Genomic DNA, 7700 nt, shown 5'->3' on the forward strand with positions numbered 1-7700 from the left:
AAAAAGTTTGTATGTATTTGTTACTGCTATTTTCTTCTGTCTAGAAGACCATTCAACTTCTCCTGTCCATCCTTAGTCTTCCTCATTTCTTCAAATGCTTCCAGAAAAGAAGTCAGAAGAAAACTAGTACTCAAAAATCACTGTCACAGGGACTCACTGAATATTACAAAGAGAGTTAAAATTATCGAAGAATCAACCTTCTTTAGCATCAAAATTAGAACATGATAAAAGCCCAGGGTTGAATAGAAGATTTTCTTCTAGAAGAAGTAAAGATGGTATCATATTGAAATATTTTTTAAATTGCCAACACATACTTCTCATTTCTGCAAAAGCAGTTCAGTGTTATGTGAAATAGATGGAGAAAATCCCCTTAAAATCTCTAAAATTTGTTGCCAAATATTTTTATGAAATGCAGGCTAGTAGTAAAGGTATTTTATGGGCAACTCTGCATCTTTCAATAGGAGACACTTTTGCTTTAGCGAAAGATCATCATTCTGATCCTGCAGCAAGTGGAAATTACAACAAATGAAAAAGTCTATGGGTCGCTAGTTGCTCTGACTGGCTTCCCTTTGGGGGTTTGAAATAACCCAGGCATCCATAAGTGCTATCCTAAATCAAAATGGTAGTATTCTCACCTAGTAAAGTGAGGTCTAGAGTGTAATTTGTAACATAGAAAATACAAGCAACCCTACCCTAGGAGATATTTTATCTCTAAGAAACAACACTGTGTTTTTTAGAAAAATAGAAGAACAAAAATTATGTGCAGTTATAACAATAGCACCTGCAAGCAACAGAGATTGCCCCTGAATAATGTCTTTCCTGTCATAGCATAAACAACTCTGTAGGAAAGATCCTAAATCAGGAACAGAACCTCAGTTAAATGAGAATATTCAAAGTTCTCCTGAATTGACTAGCAAAATAACTAAGAAAATTGACTATGCATGAACACAATGCATATCTAGAGCAGAGGCCAAGTTCAATAGAAAACCAATGTAACAGAGATTGTTTTAAATTACATATGAAACAAAGTTTTAAATTTCTTATCCCACAAAATACTTATTTCAAGTAGCCATTTCACATGTAGTCTCACAAATGGGTTGGAGTGAAAGTGGTTAAAACATTCTTCTGCAAGTATGGATACAGCTAGAGATGTCCAGGAAAATGGAAATTCCCTTAGACGGTTCCTTGCTTTCATCGTGAGACTGGAATAAGTTTGCACCTGTCAGGTGGCAGTTTAGAAATGGATGAGGAGGGTGATACTTAGTCAAATATTTCTAATCTAACTATCCCTCTCCATCAAAGGTGGATTCTTCAGCTCTTCTGTCCTTCAGGTGAACTTCAGAGTTTGGTGTGTTAAAATGGGGTGAGGTAGAAAGGAGACAAGAGAGAGCTGGCCTGCAGAGTTCCTCTGCCTAAGGCTGAACGATCATAGAGCCAGTTGCTGAAATAACATCCTTAGCTGCAGATTGGACGGAGGATGGCTGAAATTCAGGTATTTGCCAGGCTGAAATTGCCTAATTGGAGAATGAATCTGGGTGGGACAGTTGGAAGTGCAACTGGCATTCTATCCTGCAGCAGACCACATCTCAAGTTTTACCTGCTGAAGAGTTCAGTAATGGATAATAGTAACTTAAGCAAGAAGCAAATGTGTCAAATAATCACTCCACTAAGACAGCAAGTATTCAGACATCAGCAGGATGATTTGCAGCCCAAACAAGCAAAGGAAGCTGTTACCAGAATTTAGAAGATCTGTTGTCAAGGTCTCTCACTAATGCAGATCTGAGGAGGCAAGGTGACCCAGGAGGGAGGGCTTAGGGGAATAAATATCCTCAATCTCACTCTTCTCTTTTCTTTTAACTTTTCATATGCTCCCCAATGGAAATCCAAACAGAAACCAGAGGGCTGGTGATTCCTTTTATGTAATTCACACAGACAAGTCTCCAAGACAGAAGGCAGTATGAACAAAAGGGAGACTGGGTCAGAGGGGGTTGCATGGTATATGCACAGTACTCCTAAAAGCCTCAGGTCCCCTGAAACTGTCTCAAACTTGAAATAAAAGAGATATATTTGTCAACTATAAGGTTTTGTATTTGTTCTTAACTTTTGGCTTTGTTTTATGCTATCATCAGCAGAAATAAAAGTTCTGAGTTTGGCAAGATCCCCAATAGAAACCCCCAAAAAAGTTACTTTTGTTCCCAAATCAGTGTTTAGAATTTAATTTTTTAATATGTGTTATTCCACATTTGGAAAAATTTTTAAACAACGGGAGAGAAAAACTAGGCAAAGAGAGTGTCCTCTACGGAAAGTGTTTGATACTAGTTCTTTTCTCAGACTCCTAGAGCCTATAAAAAGTCTAAACCGCGTGGATAGATGGATGCATATAGATAGATGATAGAGAAATAGGTCAGTAGATTATATATCATCTAACTCTGTAGGTTAAAATTACAGGAGGGTTTCAACATCATTCAGATAAACAGCTGGGTACACTGAAAGAGATCAGTCATACAATCATGTCATTTGTTCAGACCTGGAGACACCCGATCTAATTTTAAAAAGAGTAAAGAACAAAAAAAGGTAGCATGAACCCTAAGAATAAGTTGTATACATAAAATAATAATTACACCATGTAAAACATATAGGAAGAACAATAGTGGAAAATAATGAATTATGTTCTCAAGAAAAAAGGTTTACTTTTGACAGCATCTTTAGTCCTTCTAGGGAAATGTTCTAGTCCTACTAGGGAAATGAAAAAGATGAAAGAGATAAAGAAGAGAGGAGTAATGAAAATAATGTAAAACAATAGATTAGAAGAGTGAAAGCTTTAGAAATGGACAAAACAATCTACAATGTAGCAAAATAAATAAATGAGCAAAATATTGATGAAATAATTCACATGTCTATTAAAATACCTACTATGTATGTTTTGGGCATCATATTAGCTAATGAGGATATAGGTAGCTAAAAAAAGAGAGACAAGAAAGAAAGGAGGAAGGAAGGGAGGAAGGATTCCTATTTTTGTAATGCCTAGATTCTTGGTGAAAATTGCATTTAAATGTGTTTTAAAAAATCTGAGCCCGCGGGTTCGAGACCCACCTGGGCAGCGAAACCTCATCTCTACAATAAATCAAAAAATCAGCCGGGCGTGGTAGCACATGCCTGTAATTCTGACTACTTGGAAGGCTGAGGCAGAAGGATCGCTGGAGCCCAGCAGGTCGAGGCTGCGGTGGCCGGGAGCGGCCACTGCACTCCAGTCTGGGTGACAGAGTGAGACTCCAACTCAAAAAAACCAAAAATTTAAAAATGACTATAAAGTGTGATGTGCTAGCAAACGAGAAATTGAAGAAAGCAGAAAACAGCAGGAGGAAGCCACTCACTAGGTGAGATGACGGGGTTATCTTTGTAAAGGAGATATTTAGATGAGCCTGGAAAATGTACATATACACAAAATAAAGGGAGAAAATAGGGAAATATTCTGAAGCAAAAAATATTTGGGGCATATGGAAGCCTAAAAATACCATATCAACTGCCATTTCTGAATTGGTTAAAATATACTAGGTACTAGTGTGGTAAACATTCAAATATATTTATAAACTAAATTTAACAATAAATTTATTTCACCACAACTCTATGAAGCAAGGATTGAAGCAGATGTGGACACCAATTTTGAGAGATCTTAAGTGATTTACTCAAGAAAGTTTAGTTACTACATGGCAGATTTTGAAACAGGTTAACTTGACCCCAAAGTCCATGGAAAACAGGTTCTGAAAAGTAGTTTTTTGGCTAATCATTACATCTGAACAATATATTACAATTACTTGAACATAACAATGTGTGAAAAATAGAAAAACGTGGCAAAACCAAGGAAAGGCTTTAATTTAAAATAACAAAGAGGTCATCGTGTACTAGATTAAATCAATGAAAAGCACAAAATACAGACATAATCAGGATAGACTGTAATTATCAACTATGAAGAAAGAGAAAGAATGATTTAAGTAAAGTTTAAAAATTCAGAGAACAATATGCTAAATCAGCAGGACCTTTCCAGGTACCAGCATCCTCCAGGGGATGTTCATATCTTCCACATCAGCATGTAATAACCCATGTGCTCTGGTGGCATGAGAGACTTGTTTATTTGTTTGCTTTATTTCAAATAACTCACTACGCAATGAGTGTACAAAAAATTGATTCATAGAGTGCAAAACTCAAAAACACTCATTCTTAGTAAATTACTAAAATTAAAAACTTTAGTTATAAGACAAAATAAAATGGTAAGAAATTACTAAGCAATGTATATAAGTTTCCAATATTGAAATTCCTATAATGATACAAGGAAAAGTGAAAATTATAAAGTAAATAGGATGTTTGTGAAGATAAGGTTTAAACATTTATTTGCTGTGATAGATCACTAAATACCATTGAAAGAAAAGTTTTTTGGTCTAAGAAACTTTGCATGTCAAGTATTTATTAGAATACAGTTTAATGTTTTATCACTAAGAACTCTTAAACAGGAAATAAACATTTTTCTGAATAAATATGCAATTTACATAGACATACATATTTTAAATGTAAGTACGTAAGTGAATAATACAGCCACAAGCAATCAGAAAGACACATTGACAAAAAAATTATTTATCTTTAGCATGTTGGCATATATTATAATGAATCATTTTTAAAAATATGATCAGGGATGTGAGAAAATAAATAGTCTCAAACAGTATAGGAAATAATGTAAATATTTCACATTTTCAGGATTCTGACACAATTTACATTCTATATCTTAAAAATGTATGCGTGCATACACATACCCACACTCAGACATATATTTGTTTCCATGGCAGTTAACCTTTTAGCAACTAGGCCTAATAAAATTACCAGATACATTATTAGATAGATACATAATTATCCTTATATGTTTTAAAACATAGGTTTTATTATTACTTAAGTCTGGTGATGCCAACAGATCAGAAAACTGCTGTCGAAAGAATAGTTTGCTGATGCAGAGATTCTGGCCGTGAAATTTCACACAATGATAACTGAGAAGTGGGGGCTGAATATGGAATATTGTCATGGTCAGGCTTACATTGTATACAGTGGGTTTTCTTCCAAAATGAAAGTTGTTGCTTCTAGACTTTTAGAGAAATATCCCCAAGCTATCTATACGCTTTGCTCTTCCAGTGCCTTAAATATGTGGTTGGCAAAAATCAGTGCCTGTTATGGGAGTATCTGTTGCATTGGGAACAATTGAGGAAGTTTGTTCTTTTTTCCATCGATCACCACAACTACTTTTAGAACTTGACAATGTAATTTCTGTTATTTTTCAGAACAGTGAAGAAAGGGGTAAAGAACTGAAGGAAATTTGTTATTCACAGTGGACAGGTAGGCATGATGCTTTTGAAATTTTAGTGGACCTATTGCAAGCACTTGTTTTATATTTAGATGGTATAAATAGTGACACAAGTATTAGATGGAATAGCTGTATAGCTGGCAGAGCATTTGTACTCAGCAGTGCAGTCACAGATTTTGATTTCATTGTTACTATTGTTGTTCTTTAAAATGTCCTATCGTTTACAAGAGCCTTTGGGAAAAAATCTCCAGGGGCAAACCTCTGATGTCTTCTTTGCAGTCAGTAGCTTGACGGCAGTACTACATTCACTCAATGAAGTGATAGAAAATACTGAAGTTTATCATGAGTTTTTGTTTGAAGAAGCCACAAATTTGGCAGCCAAACTTGATATTCAAATGAAACTCCCCATGAAATTCCACAGAGCTCAGCAAGGCAACTTGGAATCTCAACTAACTTCTGAGAGTTACTATAAAGAAACCCTAAGTGTTCCAACAGTGGAGCATATTATTCAGGAACTTAAAGATATATTCTCAGAATAGCACCTCAAAGCTCTTAAGTTCTTATCTCTGGTACCCTCAGTCATGGGACAACTCAAGTTCAATACGTCGGAGGAACACCATACTGACATGTATAGAAGTGACTTACCCAATCCCGACACGCTCTCCGCTGAACTTCATTGTTGGAGAATCAAGTGGAAACACAGAGGGAAAGATATTGCGCTTCCACCCCCCATTTATGAAGCCCTTCACCTGCCTGACATCAAGTTTTTTCCTACTGTGTATGCATTGCTGAAGGTCCTGTGTATTCTTCCTCTGTTGAAGATTCAGAATGAGTGCTATGAAAATGGATGAAAGCATCTCAAAGCATACTTGAGGAACACTTTAACAGATCAAAGGTCAAGTAACTTGGCTTTACTTAACATATATTTTGATATAAAACATGATCTGGATTCAATGGTGGACATATATATATCAAACTCTATACAACTAAGTCCGAGCTTCCTACCGATAATTCAGAAACCATTGAAAATACCTAAGAGACCTTAGATAGACTTTCTGTTATATTTGATATTTGAAAGAAATCTGTAAGATATATGTAGGCCACTTGATCACTGAATATCTTTGCCTATAGGCTTCCATTGAATACATTAGCCATTGATAATCTACCTATTTAAGTGGCCCAGTTGAACTCTTGCACTTTGTAGACCTATCTGTTCTTCCAGAAGAGAACATTGAAAGTACCACGTTTTATTTACTTCTGTGTGATCTCTGCTAGTGGTACTCTGGAATTGTTTTTATCATTTTAGACATAACATTTACTATCAATGTGGATCTGCTTGGGTGCTGAGTTATCAATTCTTTGAAGAAATTTATTTTGAGGAAGTGTGAGAGGAAGGAATACATTTTATGAAATGTTACAATGAAGCCCATGATTTATCTTTGACTAGTAGGAGTTTTAAGTATGTTGTTAAAAATCTGTATTGGGCAGTTAAATTAACAGAGAGAGGCTTATGAGCGCACCAAACAGGATTTCAATGTGTTTTTGTCTTTATCAAAAGAACTTAGAGGAACAAATTCCAGTTTCAGTGTGCATGGAAGAGCCTGCAGTTGTTCTAACTCTGGTTGTTGCTGTTTACATTCCTTTGTTTAACCTACATCTTCATAAACTTATAGCAGGTATATGTCGAAAACTTCTGTTCATGGGTGAAACAGAATCCGAGACCATGAATACTGACAACTGACTCTGCCTTTTCTTTTTCCATAACTATATCTACTGCCTCATCTTGATTTATAAGCAAAACCTGGAAAACCTACAAAAATAAGTGTTTTGTGGTTTATCAGGAAATAATACAGGAAATATTACTGTTATTTTTGGTGAAGAAAATCAATTTTGTATAGTTTATTACAATCTAAATAAAATGTGAATTTTGTTTAAAAAAAAAAAAAGAATGGTTTGTTATTTTCAGTTGTCAAGAGGAAGGGACTTGCCATAGCACACAGGGCCAAATGGAAACACCAGGGTTGGTCAGAAGGCAGAGGGAATGAAGGGAAAATGTGGAATGGAAGATTCAGTATTGTTAAATGTGGACTGTAAGATTCAATATTGTTCCATTCTTTCCAACTTAATATATTTAATGCAATCCCATCAAAAACCCAATAAGCCATCTTTTAAATTCTGACAAATAGCATCTAAAACTCATATAGAAAAGCAAAAGTGATAGACTATCAAACAAAATACTGAGGAAGAATAAAGTTATAGGTCTAATATTTCTCAGTTTTAAGACTTAGTTTAAAACTATTCTTAACAAGAGAATGTGATATTAGTGAAAAAAATATACATAGACAGACCCACTCAT

At 35.2% G+C, this 7700-nt stretch overlaps 1 pseudogene; it reads left to right on the forward strand.

The window, feature by feature from the left end:
* Nucleotides 1–1477: 1477 nt before the first annotated feature.
* LOC103271392 lies at nucleotides 1478–6380 on the forward strand (annotated as a pseudogene).
* The last annotated feature ends 1320 nt before the right edge of the window (nucleotides 6381–7700 follow it).

The sequence above is a fragment of the Carlito syrichta genome, unplaced genomic scaffold (assembly GCF_000164805.1).
Source record: "Carlito syrichta isolate Samal-C Ts95f unplaced genomic scaffold, Tarsius_syrichta-2.0.1 Scaffold311616, whole genome shotgun sequence".
NCBI classification, from domain to species: domain Eukaryota; kingdom Metazoa; phylum Chordata; class Mammalia; order Primates; family Tarsiidae; genus Carlito; species Carlito syrichta.